The sequence below is a fragment of the Equus quagga genome, chromosome 5, assembly GCF_021613505.1.
Source record: "Equus quagga isolate Etosha38 chromosome 5, UCLA_HA_Equagga_1.0, whole genome shotgun sequence".
NCBI classification, from domain to species: Eukaryota; Metazoa; Chordata; class Mammalia; order Perissodactyla; family Equidae; genus Equus; species Equus quagga.
In genome coordinates, this window is record NC_060271.1 from 6,842,454 (window position 1) to 6,866,497 (window position 24,044).

At 41.1% G+C, this 24,044-nt stretch overlaps 1 protein-coding gene across 7 annotated transcripts in view; it reads left to right on the plus strand.

Moving 5' to 3' along the window:
* The first annotated feature begins 20,329 nt into the window (after nucleotides 1–20,329).
* The window catches only part of TUT4 (terminal uridylyl transferase 4), a 116,139-nt gene continuing 112,424 nt past the window's right edge, over nucleotides 20,330–24,044 (plus strand). For 4 of the 7 annotated variants that reach the window (XM_046661303.1, XM_046661305.1, XM_046661306.1 and 1 more), the window contains exon 1: nucleotides 20,331–20,491. The gene's annotated coding sequence lies outside the window, so the exon portion shown is untranslated. Of the gene's footprint in view, nucleotides 20,492–24,044 lie in introns of all 7 variants that reach the window. The other 3 variants (XM_046661304.1, XM_046661300.1, XM_046661302.1) reach the window with 1 other exon arrangement.

Genomic DNA, 24,044 nt, shown 5'->3' on the forward strand with positions numbered 1-24,044 from the left:
AGAAGAAAGAATGAAAGTGGATAGATGCCTTCCTCCCTCATCAATTCCTTTCAAGTCCTACCCACCCTTAAAATGACAGCCCAGTCTCCATCTGCTCTGTGAAGACTTCTGATGCCAGAGTTTGAGAAGATCTCTCCCTCTTCTCCCTCCATCCAACCAGTCAGCCATTTATTTAACAACTACTCATGGAACATCTGCTTTGTGCCAGGTTGTTAGCTGGGGACTCATCAATGAATCAGTCATGCCGACGCTTTCGTGAGCTACCAGGGCAGGAATAAAGGCAATCGTGATACCGTGTGGTAAATAAACTCTCAAGACCCTCAAAAAACCTGGCCAGCTTTCCATTTTGAAGCTTCTCACAGCTGCACTCATCAACCCTAATGGTGATGGATTTTAGTTAGAATCAGGTGGTAAATTTTTGGATAAACAATAGAGTGACAAATTATAAAACTGTTATATTATTGATATAAAAATTATTAAACTATAGCACTTAAATTTCTACAGTGTGTACTAGACTTGCTGTTTTACCTAAATTATTTCCTGAATAAGGACTAAATTTAGAAAATTCAGAGTGAATTTGAAAAGTAGCATATGACAAATAAAACTTTACAGATATTACGAGATTACAAAATGATCTCAAAAGTAAGTAACTACAAAGGACAATTATTATGAAGCAGACTAGAAATGAAGAAATAGGGGCCAGCCCAGTGGTGCAGCAGTTAAGTTCACATGTTCCACTTCGGTGGCCCGGGATTCCCCGCTTTGGATCCCAGGTGCGGACATGGCACCACTTGGCAAGCCATGCTGTGGTAGGCATCCCACATAGAAAGTAGAGGAAGATGGGCACGGATGTTAGCTCAGGGCCAGTCTTCTTCAGCAAAGAGGAGGATTGGCAGCAGATGTTAGCTCAGGGCTAATCTTCCTCAAAAAAAAAAAAAGGAAAAGAAAAGAAATGAAGAAATAAAAATTGGAATAAAGGAAGAAACTGAAAGAAGATAACTTACCATGCTGAGGCAGCGACACAATATGCAAGTATTGTTCACAAAGAACTGTTAGTGGAGGAATAGAGTGGTTGGCCGTTCAATAAAACTCTCCTACCGTGTTCTTCAAAAAAGGGTCACCATATGAATGTGACAGCTTTAATGTCCCTAAAGTGTGAGCTGGGCAGCCAACTTTGCTTTTTCCTTAGGAAACTGCCTACCACACATAAATAACCAAGAATGACAAACAGTAATCTTTACAGATAGCAGCTCTATGGCTCTTAGAAAAAATATAGAGGATTTATCATACAAAAGGCTACTATTAAGACAATTATTAAAGTGAACAAGCCAGAAATCTATGTATCAACATGGTTAAATCTCCAAAATAAATGTTGAACAAAAAAACTCAAGTTGCAGAAATATATTTACAGTATGAAACCATTTATGTAAAGCTAAAAAACAAGCAAGTTATCACTATCAACTCTTCTTTTAAAAAATATACATACAAATAAATTCCTTATGTGCAAATTCTCTCTTATTCACCATTATGTATCTTGTGAAAATAGCACATTATTAGCCCTTATAAGCATTTGGTAAATATTTGATGAATGAATGGATGGATGAATAAATGAATACAAAAGAAAATTAAACGGTTTGTTATTAACAAATATTAAAAAAAATATATACATACAAATAGTTATATAAATAAATACAGATGTGTATGTATACGTGGGTTAGTGTATACACAAATATTTCCTAGCTCTGTTTGCCTAGAGGGCCTAGGAGCAGTATACCCCAGTAACAGTGATCACACCTAGCGCCCAGATATTGGTTTTTAAATACCAGTCTTCAATAAAAAGAATCAGTGCTCCTTGGAGAAGTGACTGATTCCAGGGCTGGGGCAAGGAAAATACAAGATGAGCCTGGAGCATCTTGTGGTGCCAGGATAGAGACAAGCCAAAAAGACACCGAAGCTGACCAAAAGAGTTCCCAATGGCCCAAACTCGGACAATCTGAGCAACAAAATAAACAATCATACTATTAGATTATAATCCAAGGAATGAAAGAAATAGCACTCTTTCGGATACAAATAAATGACTGAATAAATAAACGAGCGAGAAGGAACAAGTCTTCCTTACAGAAGAATTTCAATTAATAAAAATAGAAGGAATTGGGGAATTAGAAAATCACCATTAGAGCATCATAGTTTTAATTGCAGCAGGCAAGATCCACCAATGAATGCTATAATTAGTAGGTGAATGTTTAAGATGAAACAGGGTATTTGCATAGCTTCAAATTATATCTCCCCAAATATTATTTTTACAAAAGAAAAAATAAGTTTGCACTGGAGAAATCTGGCAGCCTCACCTTAACCAGGTGATTAAGGTTAATATTATGTAATGAGACGTATCAATATTGTGTGCCCCTGATATTATACACTGAAAAGGGCACATGGCTTCTGTGATATTCTTCCCCCAAATCCATAGCCTTAATCTAAACATGAGAAAACATCAGACGAACCCAAATCAAGGAACATTCTACCAAATACCTGACCAGTACTCTTCAAAAGTGTGAAGGTCATGATGGAAGAGGAAAAGACTGAGGAACTGTCACAGATTGGAGCAGAGTAAGGAGACATGACAACTAAATGCAATGTAGCATCCTAGATTGGCTTCTGTAATAGAAAAAGAACATTAGTGGAAAAACTGATGAAATCTGGATAAAGACTTTAATCTAATTAATAACATTACATTTATGTTGATTTCTTTCTTTCTTTCTTATTTTTGGTGAGAAAGATTGGCCCTGAACTAACATTTGTTGCCAATCTTCCTCTTTTTTTTTTTTCTCCCCAAATCCCCAGTGTGTAGTTGTATATCCTGGTTGTAGGTTATTCTAGCTCTTCCATGTGGGATGCTGCCACAGCATGGCCTGATGAGTGGTGTGTAGGTCCACACCCAGGATCGGAACCCACAAATCCCAGGCTGCCAAAGTGGAGTGTGTGAATTTAACCACTTGGCCACAGGGCTGGCCCTTGATTTCTTAATTTTTTTTTCTTAAGATTGGCACCTGAGCTAACATCTGTTGCCAATCTTCTTCTTCTTTTTTTTCTTTTTCCCCAAAGCCCCCCAGTACATAGTTGTATATTCTACTTGTAGGTCCTTCTATTTCTGCTACGTGGGACTCCGCCTCAGCATGGTTTAGTGAGCCGTGCTAGGTCCGCGCCCAGGATCCGAACCAGTGAAACCCTGGGCTGCTAAAGAGGAGTGCATGAACTTAACCACTCTGCCATGGGGCCGGCCCCTGATTTCTTAATTTTGAGAACTGAATCTTGATTATACAGTATGTTAACATTAAGGAAAGTTGGATTAAGTGTATATGGAACTTGGTGATATTTTTGCGACTCTTCTATAAATTTAAAATTATTTCAAATTAAAGAGTTAAAAAATGAAAAATAACACTATATATTGTTCTGGGGTACAAACATTCATTGGAAGTTTAGAAATATACACAGGAGTGAAAAACACCAATGAATGATAGTAGATCCCTCTGGATGCTGGGGGAGGAAGAGAGAGGATTAGGTAACTGTGGAGGAGTATATAGGGGGCTTCAATTATAATGGTAATGTTTTATTTCTTAAGTGGGTCATGGGAATAGAGGTATTCATTATATTGTTTTCTATAATTTTTTGTATATCTGAAATACTTTATTAAAAATGGAATACTGACGGTTCCTGACTTACAATGGTTTGACTTAATGATTTTTCAACTTTATGATGGTGTGAAAGTGATAGCATTCAGCAGAAACCACACTTTGAATTTTGATCTTTTCCCAGGACAGTGATAGGTGTAAAATACTCTCTCATGATGCTGGGCAGTGGCAGCCACAGCTCCCAGTGAGTCACGCTATCACGAGGGTGGACAACCAATACACTGCCAATGATTCTGTACCCATACAACCATTCTGTTTCTCACTTTCAGTACAGTATTCAATAAATTACATGAGATATTCAATATTTATTATAAAATAGGCTTTGTCTTAGATGATTTTGCCCGACTGTAGGCTAATGCAAGTGTTCCGAGCATGTTTAAGGTAGGCTAGGCTAAGCTATGATGTTAGAAAGTCATGTATATTAAATGCATTTCTGACTTAGGATATTTTCAACGTATGATGGGTTTATCAGGATGTAATCCCACTTTAAGTCAAGGAAGATCTGTATATAGTTCAATGCCAAAATGAACATTTGTGATAAGGCCTTACCCTGTTCCCAGGTACAGATTTACCACTGAACAGTAGCCAAAGCTTGAGCCCTTTTCCCTTGCCCTTGACTGCGACTTAAGGCCAGAAAAGTGCGTTGGGGGCAGATTGTAAAGGGCCTTGAACGCCTGCACTTTATCCTGAGAGTAATGAGAAGCTGCGAAAAGGTTTTCAGCTGGGAGAGATGCGGTTAGATTTGTGTTTTCAGAATATGATTCTGGCTACTATAGAGAATGAACTGAATGGGGATTGAGCATAGAAGCAGAGATAAACCGAGAGGCTGCTGCAATAGTCCGGAGGAAAGTATACGAGGTCTAAACCAAGGTGACAGTGGTGGGGATGGTGAGAAAGGGAAAGATAGAAAAGTTAGGAAGGAAATAGAAGCAATAAGACTTGGAGAGTGATTGGGTGTGTGGTAAGTAAGAAGAAGACTCAGGGATGATGACCCCTCTGAACCTCCTCACAAATGCTTTCTATACATTTAAATTATTTGGCCTTTAAGTATATACAGTATGCTATGGTTAGTATTTTGCTTTTAGTGTTTATTATTTGTCTCCTCAATAGACTGGGAGCTTGGTGAGGGCAAGAACTGTCTTTTCTTTGCCTCCTCCATACCACCCAGCCCCTTGCCTTGTGCCAGAGCTTACTAGAAAGGTAGGTTGGTAGGAGCTGGAGAAGGCTGAGTAAGATGACCCGCGGCCAGTATACTAATATTCTGATGCTCTGGGCAAGGTTGTCAAGGAAAGGTGAATTATGGGCTAGCTGGATAGGGTAAGCCTTTGAAGAACTAGGAAGGAAGACATGGAGCAAGAGATGACTTGAAAGCTCGTATAGGACAAGTAAGCTCAGAAGGAGGTTTTGATAGCAAGGAGGGGATCACCAGAAATGGTTCAAGAGCAGAGGGAAGAAGTCGGTGTGTACAGAGGCCCATGTAATTTTCTTGGATAAGGCATTGTTCATCAACTGTTTGTTCTGCGGAGCAAAAACTCTGATTCTTAATGGTGCATGGGAAATGCTTCTAATACTAATAGTGATTCGCTAGTTTGATTTAATTAGTTCCAATCTATTGTAACACCATACAGCCTCCTGAAAGCTGGGCCATCAAATCATACTAGAAACAAATAATAGCACTTTATTCATTTATTCAGTAACTTATTCAAAGTAATTTTTATTGAACACCCTTTCAAAGTGATTTTTTTTTTTTTGAGGAAGATTAGCCCTGAGCTAATGTCTGCCAATCCTCCTCTTTTTGCTGAGGAAGACTGGCCCTGAGCTAACAACCATGCTCATCTTCTTCTGCCTTATATATGGGACGCCTATCACAGCATGCTGTACCAAGTGGCGCCATGTCCGCACCCGGGATCCGAACTGGGGAACCCTGGGCCACTGAAGCAGAATGTGTGCACTTAACCGCTGCGTCACCGGGCTGGCACCCTTTCAAAGTAATTTTTATTGAGCATCTTTCATTCTGTTTCAAGTGCTGAATTATGAAACGCAATCTACTGGAGAGACAATGATCAAGTATTTACAAGTATGATAAATGACACAAATGAGAAATATAGACTATTGTGGGACCATATAATAGGAAAATTAACTTGTCTTCAGTTTGGGGAAGGCTTCCTTCAGAAGTAAGCTGAAATATGAAGGACAAGTAGGAGTTAGCTAGATGAAGAGCTGGGGAAACGAGTGGGAAGAGACAATGGGAGTTGCATTGGCATGTGGGAAGACCCAGTGGCTTTAAGGAGCCACATTTGGTTCAGGGAACTGAAAAGTGTATATTGGTTGGGGCAAAGAGTATGGGACATGAGACAAAGCTGAGAGACTGCCAGAGGTCAGCTCATTTAAGACTTTATGGTCATGTTGGAGTATTCACAGATCTTCTCCCTGGGACTGGCTTTGTTCTGGGTACTAGGGATGTATAGAGTTGAATAAGACTTTAATGTACTTTAATCCAAGCCCTTAAATAGCTCATCAGGTGGGACAGAGACACTTTGACAATGGCAGTGCAGCAATGATAAATATGATGACAGAGGTAAGAAGAGATTTTTATGGGAAATCACAGGAGAGGTACTTAAGGAATAAAATTATTTCATCATATCGCCTTTTAAGTTATTTCCCATTGCTTCCAAATTCTTATTAGATCAGTCAATTGTAGGATTAAGTTTAGATTAATGTTATTTTTAGACACAGAAAAATGGTTTAGCCACTTACGCAACCAAGCAGTTTCTAGAATAGTTCTTGCTTATGACCTCTATACTGCATCTTCCTCTCTTTTTCATAAACCGTCCTCCATCCTTTAAGACTCTGCTGAACTATCCCTCTCCCACTTTACTCCAGCTGGAGTTAGAAATCTTCCCCTCTCTGCCCCTGAAGGACCCTGGCATACAACAACCAATTATAGAATTTATCACAATATGCTATAAGTGTTTATATTCCTATGTTCCCATTAGATTTTAGGCTTTTTTTTCCCACTAGACTTTCTATGCATAGAGATTTTGTTTTGCTCATTTTTAAACGTCATTCAACAAATATTAGCAAGCACCTACTATGTGCTGGTCATCAGGCTAGGTGCAGCAGACTGGATGATAACCTGGATAAGACTCAGTTTTTGCTGTCAGAGACCTTACAGTCTAGTGCAGAAGGCAGATAAGTAAATGGGCAAGAACAGTAAGTACGATAAATGCTATGAAAGAGAAAGCGTCAAGTGCCATGGGGAGCCCAGGAGCAGGGGCGCCTAACTTACTTTAAGGGGCTAATGGAAAGCTTTCAGAAAGAAGTAATTTAAGTTGAGAACTGAAGTTCTCATGAGTTAGCCAGGCACAGCGGCAGTCACAGGTCCAGAGCTAAGAGACAGCACAACACAGTTAAGAAAATGAAAGGGGTTCACAGAGCAGTAGAGTCTTGAGGCAGGTAGTAGAGATTGGGTAGTACACGAGGAAGGGAGAGCAATCAGAGATAGGTGTTTAATATGATGGTGTGCACATAGAAAGCACTATGTAAATATTTGTTAGATGAAAGAATGAGCCATTCCAAAACCTGAGGAAGGGAGACCTTTGGGAAAGCCAAGTTTGCGTGTGATCGTCTGTTCCCTTGCTCTCTGGGAGGCACTGCAGTGTGTTGGTTAAAAGCCTGGTCTCTAACACCAACTGCTTAGATTTAAATCCTGGCTTTGACAATTACTAGCTGAGGTGACCCTAGAGAAATTACATAGCATTTTTTTTTTTTTTTGAGGAAGAGTAGCTCTGAGCTAACATCTGCTGCCAGTCCTCCTCTTTTTGCTGAGGAAGACTGGCCCTGAACTAACACGTGTGCCCATCTTCCTCCACTTTCTATGTGGGACGCCTACCACAGGATGGCGTACCAAGCGGTGCCATGTCCGCACCTGGGATCCAAACTGACGAACCCGGGCTGCTGGAGTGGAACGTACGCACTTAACCACTGCGCCACCAGGCTGGCCCCTACACAGCCTTTTTTTTTTTTTTTCTTTTGAGGAAGATTAGCCCGGAGCTAACTGCTGCCAATCCTCTTCTTTTTGCTGAGGAAGCCTGGCCCTGAGCTAACATCCATGCCCATCTTCCTCTACTTTATATGTGGGATGCCTACCACAGCATGGCATGACAAGCGGTGCCTGTCCGCACCCGGAACCGAAGCGGGGAACCCCGGGCCGCCAAAGAGGAACATGCGAACTTAAGCGCTATGCCACCGGGCGGGCCCCCTACATAGCCTTTTTTGTGTCATTTACCTTATCTGTAAGTTAGAGATGATAATAATACTTCATAGGATTGTTGCCAAGATTAAAGTAGTTAATATTTGTAAAGCATTGGAACAGAGCCTAGAACTAAGCATTGTATGTTTGCTATTATTATTCCTCCAATCATCGAAACATTTATCGAGGGCCAAGTACGGTGCTAGAGGCTGTGAAAATAAAATGTGACTACAGCCACGGAGGAGGACCATAAAATCTGGTGAGAGATTCATAAATAAGTAATTACAACACAATACGATCAAATGAGGTGATAGTACTAAGGTCTGCAAAATCAAAGAGGGAGTGACTCCTTCTCTCCCAAGAAGCCAAGAGAGGCTTATTTAGGCTGGATGATGTAGAATGAAGAGTTTGGTGGCAAAGAAAGGCAATAAGGTTTATCAGGCCAAGGAAGCACCATGTTGCAAAGGCTTAGTAGGATGCAAGCTTAAGGCATGTTTAGCAAATGGCAAGGGGTAGTTGAGCATCTATTATGTTCTAGGGTCTGTGTTAGGCACTTTTTCTAAGTTATTTCTTCCACTTTTCATAAGAACTGTCACCAGTGTCCACTTCACTTATTACTCGTAAGTACTTACTGTTGCAAGCACTTTATACATTAACAGATATCCTTATGACAACTGTGTGATATAGGTACTATTATTATTCCCATTTTACAGATGAGGAAATTGAGGCAAAACGTTCAGTACCTCATTCAAAGTCATACACCAGGAAGTGGCAGTGCCAAAATTCAAACCTGAAGTTTGACTCCAGAATCTATGCTCTTAACCACTATCTTATTCTGCGCCCCCACCAACTCCCACCCACTAGTTGTTTTTGATCTGCTATAGACACAGAACTAGATATCCAAACTTGTTGGAGCTGCATGTGAAGTAAGAGTCGAAAATCACTTTGGGGAGAAAAGTGCATGAACTCTACAGCATGTGCAGTCTGCACGAGACTGAGCCTGAAATGCTTAACAATAAGTCCTGCCCCTCTCTGACCCTGGCGGTTGCTGTAGCCAGCAAAGGTGGGGGTGGGGGTGGGGTGGATATTTATTGAATTACACAGGATGTCTCAGGCCACTCATGTTTCTCTGGGGGTCTATTTTAAACTTGGATCCTCCAACCAGCAAGTTGCTCTCTCCGGAAACAAAAAGTTTAGAACACTTCCTTCACAGTAGGGGAGGTCAAAAGTGGGCGGAAAACAAGACATGTAACAGAAAGAGTTAGGATTATCTAGAGAAATATTTCAGGGGACAATAAGGAATAAGAAAGGAGAGTGTTGCATGCTTATTGGAGGAAGCAAACTTCCTCAGAAATATGATTGATTAAGACTGTACTTAAAGTGAACCCTGAGAAAATGCAATCATGGAGATTTAGATTAAGGGCCCCGGACAGAAGAGAATCAGCAGAACTTGGACAGTGGAAAAGGAAAGCGCAAAGTGGACCTGAGGAATTCACACTGGCTAAGAGCTTTCCCTAATTTTTTAGGGAGGAGGAACTGAGGGTTAAACCGGAACCAACTAAACCACTTTTGCAGCCTTTATACAGATTTATGTATAGGTCAATGGGTAGTGAACTGTCTATTCCCCTTTCAGAGCATGGGTTCAGTCTTTCTCAGTGAATCCTTTTGTGACCTTCATAAAGTTTCCATTTAAAGAACTCCTCTGTGTATGACCTATAGATAGCAGTCTGGATAGCTAGACCCTACCTGATGTGCAGTTCCTGATTCCCAGAGTGGGCAAAAGAGGAGAAAACCTCTTTTTCAGTCTGAGTGTAATATATAGAGCATAAACTTCCTGACAACTCTGCGGATGTTCAGAGTTCTTGCTTGGGAAACTGCTTGAGAGCTGGATTCTGGATGGGTAGAATTTATAGCAACATCATGTCCCAGATTTTCGAGGACAGCCCAGATTTTAAATATCCCATCTTGTTGTAACTATACGTATGCTTATAAACTTGCATTCTCATGTATCCTAGCTTGGATAGGGAGGGAAATATGGGCGTAATATAAGTGATCCTTTCTTGGACTTTATGGTAAGGATAAATACCAGCAGAAAGTCGTGCTTGGGTTTGGAGGGTAACAGTGCTCTACTGAGAGGATTCCCTGGGAACAGGGTTTAAAAAAGCTATCTTTCCTGTGAAGGAGGCTGGTAGAAACCCCTGCAAAATTGAGGATGTTGCGTGTGCCATTTGGAAAGAATAAAAAAGTCCAGGGGAGAGAAGTTTGGGGATTAGAAAATAGAGAGAGGTTGTTCCTAGAAGGTCAGCTCTGTCCCTTTTGAAGAGGAGGAAAGGGCTGAAAGTTTGAGAGAACCAGAAGGACACAGAGAGAGAGAAGGTGAAAAAAGTTATGCAAAGACTCAGAGGAGAGAGAGAGAGAACAGCGTTAAAAGGGAAGCTTAGAGAGAAACTTAAAAGACAGACTTAGGAGGGTGAGAGAGACAGTGTGGGGAGAGGAGGAAAAGAAAAAAGGCTACGGAGAACAACAGCAGAAAAGAAAGTGAGAATGGGGTGGGGAGAGCTAGAGTCAGCAAGCATGCCTGGGCCAGAGAAGCAAAGAGGAAGCTTGAAGTTTCACTCAAGGTTGTGAAAGTCTGGAGGGCCCCGGAGGAGTGTTGGGACAGATCTAAGGCTGGGAAAGGATTTGGGAACTGGACCAAGGGCTCTCCAAACAAAAATAATTCAGAGCTGTATGTGCCATCTGCTAGAATTGGTGATCCCTCCAGAGGTCCCTTAGACAACCTCCCCTCCAAAATTGTAAGTGCTCTTGGGTCATATTCTCTGGGGAACTTTGGAGATCCAGCAAGATTTTTTTTTTGAGGAAGATTAGCCCTGAGCTAACTGCTGCCAATCCTCCTCTTTTTGCTGAGGAAGACTGGCCCTGAGCTAACATCTGTGCCCATCTTCCTCTACTTTCTATGTGGGACGCCTACCACAACATGGCATGCCCAAGTGGTGCCATGTCCCCACCCGGGATCTGGGCAGGGAACCCCGGGCCACTGAAGCAGAACATGTGCACTTAACCGCTGCGCCACCAGGCCGGCCCCTACTTAGCTGTTTAAAAAGTGTTTCTCAGGTTCTTGGGGGACATCAAAGTAAGTAAAATGTGGCAAGTCCCGCCTCTTCCCAAATCTGGGACCTGTATGATACAGCCAGTATTTATTTTTCAAATGAAAATACTTTTGTAGATACTATAGCCTTTGCTCAGAGATTCTGAGAACCCTATCATTTTTAAAGCTTGAAAATGTTTAGTTGGTTTTCTCTCCCACATAATAGTGGAGGTGGAATTTAGGACAAACCTTTTAAAAATCTATTTGGCAGTACATATCTGGAACCTTTAAAATTTTCACACTACTTGATGCAGAAATCCCATATCTGAGAATTTTCTCTGAGGAAATAACATTATAGTGCTTTATACATTTATGCAAAAAGCATTATTTATAATAGCAAAAAATTAGAAGTAACAAATGCTCAACATTAAGGGACTGGTTAAGCAAACTCTGGCACCTTCTCATTTAATATTTTGCAGCTGCTAAGACTATATTTACAAAGAATTCTTAATAATGTGGAGAAATACTTATGATAAAACATTAAGTAAAAAGTTATACACAATGTATGACTCAACTATGTTAAATTGCATTTTAAAAGAGACTGGAAGGAAATATGCCAAAAAGTTGTTTAGATTGGTGATCATAAGATAGTGAGGTTATGGTTATTGTTATTTTCTTCTTTATGTTTTCCTATATTTCCCAGATTTTCTGCAAAGGGTATGTAATACTATTATAATCAGAAAAAATAAAAGTTTAGTTTTAAGAGTTTAAAAAATCAGAGACCTAAATGTTTACAAACATAAAAGTCATTTAGCAAAAAATAATTTTACAAAAGATTTAGAAGTAAAAAAACATGCCAAAGGAAATAAAACAAAATTGTTAAGAGGAATAAAGTAAAACTTAACCTCTAAAAAAACCAAGTGGTTATCAAGACTATATAAGAACATGAGGAATCCTCATGATTAAAGGCTAAATGAAAAGAGGATAAATAAGGTTACAACTATCCAGTCCAGCACTTTGAGCAATGTCACTCAGCCCCACAATATACAGTAGGCACCCAGAAAAAGGAACTTCCTTCTACATATGCTCTCCTGCAGTGGCTAGCTCTCAAACCTCTCCAGCCTTTGCACTCCTGCCCTTTGCTTCCTCATATTAGACACGTATTTCTGACTTGGTTTTCATTTAGATTCTGTCTCGCCAAAATGTGCTCAGAGACTACTTTTGATTATGCCTCTCCATATCTGACCTAGGATCTGGTACTCTCCTATCAACATAGGCCAGCTGCCTTTTCTTGAAGAGCTAACTGTTTAAAAAAAAAGAGACTTGTAGGAAATCCAGTAAACCAAAATGCCAATAGTACTGTGGTGGGATTATTGGTCATTTATGCCACTTTTCTTTAGGCTTGAAATTTTGCAACGTGGGTACGTTATGTTTATAACAAAAAATATTTAAAGTTTAAATTAAAGTCGCTAGTCAAGTGCTTTCATGGGTAACTATTGAACTCTTCTCCCTTTCATGATTTCCAAAGATGGATGTTGATACCCCATTAGTCAAGAAGATACCGTTCTGAGATCCCATCTGGATCAGAGAAAGTGTTCTCCATCTTTCTCTCTCCAAAACAGACTCTGCACTGGCAAAACAGAGATATGAGCATATATTTCTCCTACTACAAAACTTTAGATGCTCCCCAATGCCTGTAAGATCAAGTCTAAGCTCTTTAATTTGGCTCCCAAGACCCTTCACAATCGATTGCCCTTCTACCTCTTCAATTTTATCTCCCAGTATCTGCTAACCTTTTTCCTTCTTCCTTACCGTATGTTACATCAGACTACTTGCCATTCCTTAAACACATATTTTTTCGCTTTTTTATTGATGTAACGTTCATATAGTAAGGCGCACAGAACTTAAGTGTACAACTGAATGGTGATTCACATATATATGCTTGTGCGCCAACCACACAGATTAAGATCTAGAACATTTCTAGCACTCTAGAAGGTTCTGCTGTGCCCCTTCCCAGTCCATATCTACATTCCCACCCAGCAGTAACCATCTGACTTCCATCACCAAAGATTAGTTTTTCCTGTTCCTGAATTCTAAAAAATGTGAACACACCACATGTATTCTTTAAAACACACAAAACATTTTTATGTTTCCTCTGCCTGAGAAGAGGAATGTTAAATATCTAGCATGTGCTAATGCTCTCCCATTTTGCATCCATGGCAGACATTACTAATTCATCGTTCTTTCTTATTGTGCCTAGATTTAGGCTCTTTTTCTGAAAGGCAAATCAACAGCCACTGCTAGTTGTCCAGAGTTGGCATTAGTGAAATCTCCCTGGACAAGAATGACCTCTTTTACATGAGAACCTTCATCTCTGCCATGTACCACACATTTAATAAGCTATTTAAGTCTTGTTGTTGATTCTATCACTGTAACATCTCTCCAATCTGTCCCTTTTCTCCATTCCTATTACTTCTGCTTATTTCAAGCTGCCATAATCTCTCACCTGATTTTCTACAACAGTCCTGTACTGTTTTCCCTGCCTTCAGTTTTGGCTCCTCTACTCTTCTCTACACATTGCTGATTAATCTTTTTTAATATCCAAATATGACCACATCATTCTCCTGGTTAAAACCCTTTAGGGACTACTTTCCAGGTTAAGCCCAAGTGCTTAGGATGGTGTTGCAGGCCTCTTGACCTGGCCCTGCCCATCTGTCCAGTATCATCTCCTATAGCCTGCCCTCCAATATGCCAGCTTCTTACAGTTTCCTGAAACATGTCCTGCTCTTTTTCTCCTCCACATCTTGAATGCTTCTCCTCTCCTCTGGGTGGCCAAGTCTCACTTACCCTTCAAGGATATTTATTATCCAAACTTTTGTTGATCATTCTTTCCCTAACAAACTATTATTCTCTCCCAGGCAAAATTAATTATCCTTTTTTTGTGTCCTCATAATACTTTATACATATCCTGATTATGGATTATCACGTTGTATTATTATGTGTTTACATTTCTGAGAGCTCCTTGAGGGAAGAGAGCTTTGCAGCTCTAGAACTCATCAGAGTGCATGACATTTTCTTTTTTACCATTTAAAAAAATTGTGGTAGAATACACATAAAATTTACTATGTTAACCATTTTTAACAGTTCAGTAGTATTAAGTAGGTTCATATTGTCGTGCAAACATCACCACCATTCATTTCCAGAACTCTTTTCATCTTGCAAAATTGAAACTCAGTACCCATTAAACAGCAGCTCCTCATTCTGCCCTCCCCCCAGCCTCTGGCAACCACACTGTAGTTTCTGTCTATGATTTTAACCACTCTTAAGTACCTCATATAAACGGAATAATAGAATATTTTTCAATTTGTGACTGGCTTATTTCATTTAGCACAATGTCTTCAAGGTTCATCCATGTTACAGCATATATCAGAATTTCCTTCCTTTTTCAGGCCGAATAATAGCCTGTTGTATGTATATACCACATTTTGCTTATCCATTCATCTGTCAACAGACACTTAGGTTACTTTCATTTTGTCGCTATTGTGAATAATGCTATGAATATGGGTGTACAAATACCTCTTTGAGAATATCTTTTTTGATCCCTTTGAGTATATGCCCAGAAAGTATAATCGCTGGATCATATGGTAATTCTATGTTTAATTTTTTGAGCAACTATTACACTGTTTTCCAGAGTGGCTATATCATTCTACATTCCCAGCAACAGTGTACAGGTTTCCCAATTTCTCCACATCCTTCAACAACACTTGTTATTTGCTAGGTTTTTTGTTTGTTTTTTGGTGAGGAAGATTGTCCCAGAGCTAACATCTGTGCCAACCTGCCAATCTTCCTCTATTTTTTCTACGTAGGATGCTGCCTCAGCATGGCTTGATGAGCCGTGTGGAGGTCCATGCCCGGGATCTGAACCCACAAACTCCGGCCCTCTGAAGTGGAGCATACAAACCTAACCGTTATGCCACTGGCCAGCCTCTAGGCTTTCTTTTTGATAGTTGCCTTCCTAAAGGGTGTGAGGCGGTATCTCATTGTAGTTTTGATTTGCATTTCCCTAATGATCGGTGATGTTGAGCATCTGTTCATGTGCTTATTGGTCATTTGTATATCTTTTTTGGAGAAATGTGTATTCATGTCCTTTGCCCATTTTTGAATCGTAGTTTATTTTTTTGTTGTTGAGCTTTAGTTATTAACCCCTTTTCAGAAATATGATTTGCAAATATTTTTCCCCATTTTGTGGGTTGCCTTTTTACTCTGTTGATACTGTCTTTTGATGCACAAAAATTTAAATCTCATGAAGTCCAGGTTTTCTATATTTTCTTTTGTTGCCAGTGCCTTTGGTGTCATATCCAAGAAATCATTGCCAAATCCAATGTTGTGAGGGGTTTGCCTTATGTTGTTTTCTAAGAGTTTTATTGTTTTAGGTCTTATGCTTAGGTCATGGATCCATTTTAAGTTAATTTTGTATATGATGCTAGGTAAGGGTGCAACTTCATTCTTTTGCCTATACTATCCAGTTTTTCCAGCACCATTTATTGAAAAGACTGTCTTTTCCTCAGTGAATAGTCTTAGTACCCTTGTTGAAAATAATTTAACCATATATGTGAGGGTTTATTTCTGAACAGAGTGCATGACATTTTATAGGATACAAAAGATGAATCAGAGTACAGATTGTCCTAACGCACTAGAATTGGTCATAGGGAGATTGTTAGAATGGAGTTGGATTTCATTTTTGTTTTACAGAAAAAAAGGAAAGAAGATTTAATTTGGAGGATGGTGATATAGTTGACTAAAAAGGAGTTCATGTCAGAATAACAGACCTTTAGACCCCTTTCCTGCCCTCGGTCATCTAGATCACATCCTTGTTTTTATACATGAAGAAAGAGGCCTGCTGTTACTCTTGAGGTCAGAATTACCAACAAATAGACATTATAGAAGGAAGATTTCAGCTCAGTGAAGGAAGAACTTCAAATGTCTAGAATAAATAGATTTGGGAATGAATGAGCTCTAACTACAAATGTTCACACAGAAGTTGGATGACCACTTAGTAAGTCTTGCTGTAGAAGGAAGGTCTGATCACCTCTCCCTTGCTAGCAAATGTTCTGTGACTGCCCATTAACTTCAGTATAAAGACCCACTTTTTAAAATGGCATATATGGCCCTTATAATGTGGTCCTAGGCTACCTTTTTTTTTTAAAGATTTTATTTTTCCTTTTCCTCCCCAAAGCCCTCTGGTACATAGTTGCATATTATTTAGTCATGGGTCCTTCTAATTCTGGCATGTGGGATGCTGCCTCAGCATGGCTTGACGAGCAGTGCTATGTCCACGCCCAGGATCAGAACTGGGGAAACCGCGAACTTAACCGCTTGGCCACGGGGCTGGCCCCTAGGCTACCTTTATAGTATCATCTCCTGCCATGTATCTGTGTTCTTGATATGTCCAACTGTATAAACTTTAATGTCCCTTCTAACCTTCAGATCTTACATTAAAAAAAAAAAGCCATTTTAGGAAAACAGACTGTTTCTAATGCTTTAAGGAAGTAAGCTAAAGGGTGTGGCTGTAGTTTAAAATTTCACACATAGAATCCTCAAAGCAAATTCAATAGAATCAATGAGTAGCAAGTACACACATGTGCTAGTGTGACACACCTAAGGGCGCATGAAATCCAAACCGGGGCAGATGAGAAGAAACTTGACTTAAAGGAGAAGAGTTAATTTTTGTTGAACATTTACTACGTAGTAGGCCTTTTAACAATTTAGCTTTTAATTTTAAGAATAAAAAAGACAGAAATAGATCCTTTACAAAAGCTTTTAGGTGAGCTCATACTTTAGGAGCTTTGGTATTGCATGACTCACAAAATTTTAAAATTTGAACGTATCTTCTGCTTTATAGACAACTTAGTGTCAACAAGCAATTTCTAGGTACTTTCAATGTGTAAGGATTGTGCTGGATGCTGAGAATACAAAGGTGAAGAAGACAGTAGGACCACATCATGGGAGTGATGCACTCTTTTTAATTGGAGCTCATCATCAGCCAGGTTCTATAAAAGGTTACCAACCATTGAAGTATTTCCCCTTGAAGAAATCAGGTGTATAGGGAAAAACAAGGGGGCTCAGAGAAAAACTTTAGCAGATCTGATCATCTCTCTCCCTTGCTTATATATGTACAGTGACTCCCCATTGACTACAGGATGAAGCCTGTTTTTTTGGAATGGCATACATGGTCCCTTATGATCTGGTCCCTTTATGATCTACCAGCAGATCTACGTGGTTTAAGCAGACTTATATGAAAAGTACCTTTCTTTTTCTGGTTTAATTTATTCACCAAATCATCTTTTCATTCAATATGATTATTTTTGGACTAGGTTTTCCTATCACCTAGGAAGAGAATAGAATATGAATATTGATCCACTGGGCAATTATATTTCTCATCATATATGATGAAATAAGATTTTGCTGTAAGTAATTTTCACCTGAGTTTGGATGAAATTGAGTTCCCAGAACTTCTAGACTGGAAGGATAATTTTGGAGATAAACACAATCATGAGATTTTCCTTGCAAGTGTCAGATGTAAGTCCTCAGAGTATTTTTACAGAGAAGTCAGACATTTACCATTTTATTTCTCAGTAAGCTGCTTGTGATTTAATGAAAAGAACACAGGACTGGTATGCTAGTCCTGCCTGTGACTTACTGTATGCCCTGGCCAGCTTCTTATGCCCTAAGTTTCCTCATTCTTCATGTAGTAATAATATACATACTTTGTTGTGGTGATAAACGAGATTACAGTTACCAAAATTTTCAACTCAAGCATGTAGGCATTATAAGGAATACAAATATAAGTATTTGTGCTCAAGTTTATAATCTATTAGGGTTGACTTACAAAAGTCACATGCGGGGATTCAGAGAACGGAGGGATCACATTCAGTGGAGTAGGGGTTGATCAGGAAGGTTTAATAAAGGAGGTAGGAGTTGAGGTGGGTATTGATAGGAAAGGTGGTAGAAGAAAGTTATCTGGAAGGGATAAGAGCAGAGAGGCACTGGGATTCTCAGTAGGGCCCTCAGCTTTCATTTCCAGACTCATTATCTTCTGCACATTCCACAGACTAAATTATTCTCTGAATCACAGACATGTGTCTGGCACATAGCAGGCAAGCCTCCAAGGTCCAGCTTCTACCTCTTCCATTGAAGGCTCACCCAAGTGGAATTTATCATGCTCTCCTCTGTATTTGCCCAGCCCTTTGTTCACATGACCTATTGCCTTTATTGTAGTTCAACAGAACCACCTTCCTTGCTCAGCGGTGAACTTTTTGGAGACAGGAATCTGTTTTGTCTTTGTATCCCTAGGCACCTAACTCGATGCTTTACTCTTATTAAGTAATCATGATATTTTATTCAATTGAATTTGCTCCAAGGACACTGATATCTCTTACTAAATTGAAGGGCATGGTGGCATCATCTTAATGTTTCTATAGGCTTTAACTTTTGTGTCCTGCTGTTTTCCTTACATCATCCCTGGGAAGCAGTTTTTTTGCCTTTAAAAATTTACAGATGAGGAAACTCAAGGGGGTGCATTTGCCCAAAGTCATCCAGCTGTTAAGTGCTGAAGCCAGACAGGACTCCTTTGACTTGAAAGCTAGTACTCTATCCACTACACCTGAGCCCTGTGGCATCAGACAGGTAGGAGTAAAACGCACTTAGAGCTCTAGTTTTCTCTTTTGTAAATCAGACCAATAGTACCGACCTCATGGGATTGCTACGAAGATTATAGGGTGAAATATGTGAAGTCCCTAGCTCAGCGCCTAGCATTTAGCGGGCAATGCTTGATTTCTTCACACCAAGCTTCAGATTCATATGGACGTAAGCAGATAAAGAAGAGATATCCAGTTCTGGGGTGTAGTGGCAAGTACATGGACTACACAGAGAGGAATGTTTCTCTGTAACCTCGTACCGGTTCCAGCCTCTGAATCATATTATAAGAAATTTTATAAGGCAGTATCTGGTACAGAACATTCAGCATCTTCTCTTGACCACCACGTCCACCCTTGTCAAATCCTTTTCCTGCCTAGCATTTGTCAAATGCAAGGATTATAGCTGCGTGTTTTGTCCAGCTTTGAGGTCAGAGGTTGGCTGAACTATCCCCAAGGCTGAGGTCTTAAAAAAAAACAAACCGTAAGTCCTGTCTCGGATCGTGACTTTATATAACTACATGGAGGAATCTAACACATTAAAAGCAAGGAGGGGTGGGGACCCATGGATGGTAATTGGTTCCAAACTCGCGTGAAATCAAATATATGATTTCAAAAATCTTTTTCCAGGGGGATGCTCTTGAGATATCTTTGCTGAGTTTCTTAACTCTTGAACTGGCTCCATTTTAAAAAGAAAAGGACTCCAGCTCTGGTGGGCTTGGTGGCAAAGGTGCACAGGCTGGGGCGACCCCGGAGGCTTCCTGTCTAGCTCCCCGCCAGGGCTCAGAAGCTCTCGCAAGCCGCCGAGGGTCCGCGGAGGCTCGGGCCGGGCCCGGTCTGGGTGCCAGGCCAGAGGCTGCACGGCCAAGGCCAGGCTTCCTTCCCGGGGGAGGGGGGACAGCTTGCCGAGCGAGGCGCGGAGGGAGCTGTCGGGCCCTTCTTCCCGCTTGGGGCCTCAGGGGGGCGGCTCGCAGCTCAGGAGCCAGAGCTGGGCGGCTCGGCCGTGCCGGCGACCCCGGTCTCCTCAGGCGCGCCGACGTCCCCGCGCCGCTCCCCAGCGGGGCCCTGGCTGGGAGCGGGACGTCGCGACCCCCGCTCGGGGGCCCCGCCCCTCCGCGCGAGCCGGCGGTGAGGCGACCCTCCCCCAACGCCGGAGGGCCCCGCCCCCTCCGCACGGGTTAACGAGTCCTCGCGCGCGCCCCTTCCCTCAGCGTGAGTGTGAGTGCGCTGCCCTCCCTCCGCGGCCTCCTCCCCATTGTTTCCCGCCGCCACCGCAAGCCTTCGAACGAAGCCCCTCCCCCACTGGTGTTTACTCCCCCCCGTCCGGGCTCAACCGGTGCCCAGGGGCCTCCAGAACGAGGGGAGGAGGCGCCCCTGAGCGCTTCCCTTCCCTTGCCTCTGCGCCTCCTATCCGGGATCTTCTCCGCGCCCATCTCCCCCCTCCCGCGGGCAGGACTCCATTCAGGGCTCGTCCCTCTTTCCCTCTCCCGGCTCCCCCGGCTCCATCTCCCCCTCGGCCCCCTCCCCTCAGCCGGCCCTCCTCTTTCTCTCCGTCTCCCTCCTCCTCCCCCTCCCCATCCCTTCCCCCCCCCCACAATGCAGTTCGCGGCGCGGCGGACATGGCGGTGGAGCCCTAAGCTCGTCGTGTCCCGGCCTCCAGCGGCGGCGGCGGTGACGGCGGCGGCGGCGGCAGCGGGAGGCGGAGGAGGAGCGGGAGCCACTGAGATGAGGAGGCGCCGCGCGCGCCTGTAGCTCGCGGGCCTCACAGGTACGGAGGTTCCGGCCGCGGCGCGGCACCCTGCGCCGAGGGGGTGTGCTCGGGGAAGGCCGGGCGGCCCCCGCTTCGCCCTCCTCAGGTGCTGCGCCTCGCAGGTGTCGGGGCCCGGCCCGAGCGCGGCTCCGCCGCCCCCTTGGGGCCTGACACTTCTTTTTTTGCCGGACTGGGCTTGGGTGCCCCAGGGGGAGGCAGAGATGAGGGAGGTCGGGGCGGCGGCCTGGGCGGCCTGAGGAGGGCAATGGGGCGCTTTGGGGCCGAACTCCACCGAGTGGCGGGGGCTCCCGGCCTCGGGCCGAAACCTGTAGTCCCGGAGGCGGGTTTTGAGTTAACGGGATTGGCGTAGCGTTCTCGTGGGTCCTGTACGATTCCCTGTCATGTGTGTCTTTTCTTTCACCCCTGCTTCGATGTAGGCATGCATGTATGACATATAAACACAAGCATATAATACTTAATAAATATTTCCTCCTGGCTCGCCCTTGTGGTAAGGAGAGCAGGCAGCGGTGCCTGTGTGGATTTCGTTTCTTGCTCGCCCGCCTTCTCTCTCCCCCGCCCCGCAGTCGAATGGTGGTAATGAAAGCTTTTGACGTGGGAAACTGTGAGATTCGTATTTGTAAACAGACAGCACTCACCGAGTGTGTTGCACGCCTCTGCGAGAGGTTTCAGGTCCTTTGGGTATCCGGATTACAAAAAAATGAGATAGGTAGTTCTGAAAGAAGCACGTTATCGGGATTTCTAGTCGTACCGGAATGGGATGAATTACTGTTAACAACGTTGATTAAACATTTTCTTTTCAGAAGATTATAAAATCTTTAGTCAGATGAGTTTTGTACCTTGCGCGAGATCTTAGTTTCGGTGTATACTGTGTTTTCACATTTTGGTGTATTTTTTGATACAAAAGTAGTTACTTGCACATTTGACGTTCTGCTCTCTTTTGTGATCTTCTCAGTGTCCAGAAATGCAATTCGAATTGTGTATTGTTGGCATGCATTTAGTAATTAACTGGAGTGGATCGGATTACCTTTTGTTTCCAAAGATTCCCGCCCCCCGCCCCCCCTAAGTCTTGTAATAGCGAAATGTATAACACTTGGTGAAACAGAACATATCCTATTTCTGTTTTTAATGTAATGAAAGCTGTTAGCTAATAAAATTGGATAATCCCACTGGATATGATAATTTAGAGGGAATGACATACCAAGGTGGTGGGTTATAGAGTGGTTTAAAAAAAAAAAGTTAACTTTTTTGTTAGTATCAATCAGCATGTTCTGTATATGAGTAAATTGTGTGCTGAAGTTTTCTTTAGGCTCAGAACCCTTGTAAGTCTCCTTAGAAATTGCTGGACTACACTACATCCTAGTACTGATTAGTCACAACTTGTGAAATTATGAAGTATTGATTCATTTAGAAAGCTCTGCTTAAGATAATGAATTCACTAGTGTGTAGTGTGCTATGATGCTTTTATAAACAAGTTTTAAAGAGTGCTTCTTAAGAACCATACACTTTGGGGAAGATAAGAATTTTAAGTAATTTTGTGCTTTAAAAATGTGATATTTAAACAAAAAGAAAGTTGCTTTAAAAAAACAAATTTTCATGTTTACAATTTTTCATTTGGCTAGTGTGGAAAATGAAAAAATAATGCTTCCTTGAAATAATATGGATGCGGAAGTGAAAGTTATTGACATTTAATGTTTTAAGTCTAGCAAATATCTAAATATAAAAAGGACATTAGGTAAAGTTGTTAGTGATATGTATAAATTAACAAGATGTTATCATGCACGTAAGTTTAGTTCAGTTTTGTTAATCCTAAATCACACCTAAAATCACGTTTATTTTTAATTTAGCTAGAACAGTAGTGTCTGCAATATAATTTTAGACCTTTGAAAATAAAAATTTATAATTGTAATTATAAATATCTCTGATTAATAAAAAGCTGTTTACAGAGAATTTTTGTCAGTTCTCAGAGCAGATTCGTTTTAGTAAGAGTAAGTAATTAGAGAACTTTTTTTGACCTCGTACTTAACCTTCACATGCATAATGAGCACCGTTAGTTATGTTGTTCTTTATAGAGTGTCAAATCAGGATCTGAGGTAGAAAAAGGTGTTTGAATTTATTTTCTGCAGAAAGTTTCTGATTTCAGAGAACCAATAAACAAGAGTTACCTGTAAATGTTGATGCCAGTAAATTTTGTTTATCCTCAAAAATAAAAATCAGACCATTTTCATCTAACAGAATTCAGTGAGATGTGTTACTTTCTAAACTACAAGTGCTTGAATTCATAAAATGTTACAAAGTTCAATTAAATTCATTACTGCAGATAGAAATATGTTCAAAAAAAGAGCAATTCTAGAAAGACCTAAAACAGGCAAGGGAAAAAGGCACTGTAGTTTAAGGGAGAATATGTAGACTTTTTTCTTCTTAATCTTAGAGGAATTAGGATTGTTTACACTAAACTGAGTTTTAATGCTAGAATCGTAGATAACTGCATAATTTGGGGAAATGTTTAAAAATCATAATGTCCCCAAGTGTTTCTTACAAATCCAAAAAGAAGAAAAGGTATATAAATTCAAAGATGAACAGTTAAAATTTTTTTCCCTCTAAGTAAGAGATTTAATTTGTGTGATGTTATGGTTTCCGAATTGTTTTCATATCAGATTGTTTCATTGGATGTCCATAATTATCCTGTGAGTTTAAGGGGGAGAAATGGGAACTAACGTTTATTTGAGTACCTGTTTTGTTCTAGGCATTGTGCTAGACATGTTTATGTATTTTTTCACTCATTCAGTGTAACAACCCTTTGATACCTGTTTTATAGATGAAGTATCTCGGACTCAGAGGTTAAGTAATTTGCTGAAGGTTGTAGCATTAGAAAGATTCAAAGCAGCTTTGTGCTTCCCCTATTATAGAGGCCTTGTTGCTTCTCAGGTGTATCAAGTATTCTCCTAATTTTATAGGAGAAACTGCCTAAGGTTGCTCATTCATTCATTTAATCTTTCATTTCATAAACCTTTGCATTTGTACTTTATGCTAGATACTGCTAGGTTTTAGAGATACAGAATTATTAAAGATGATCTCTCCCCTCAGGCAACTCAATCTACATCTAATGCAGATAAATTACAACACACTAGATTTTGGGAGTTCAGGGGAAAGAAGCTGGCTCTTGAGGGATGAGTTTGAAGTTTTCTGGGTGGAAAAGGGGATAGACTGGAGGCCATTCCAGAGCTAAGGAATAACATATGCAGAGATGATAAATTGTTATGGAGATCGGTTTGTAGGGAAGAGTGAGAAATTCAGCGTGACAGGAACTGAGGATTTATGGATAGAGTGGTGAGAGAAGAAATGGTTGGAAGTAGCAGTGGGATTGTGAAGGTTATTGTGTATGTTAAATTAAGGTGTTTGGATTTTTATCTCATAAAATGAGATCACCAAGTGAGATAGTGGTTGAGCTGTAATTAGAAATATGTTTTCTAACTCCCTGTTTCGTTTCTTTTTTTTTTTTTTTCTGAGAAAGGTTTGTCCTGAGCTAACATCTGTGCCAATCTTCCTCTAT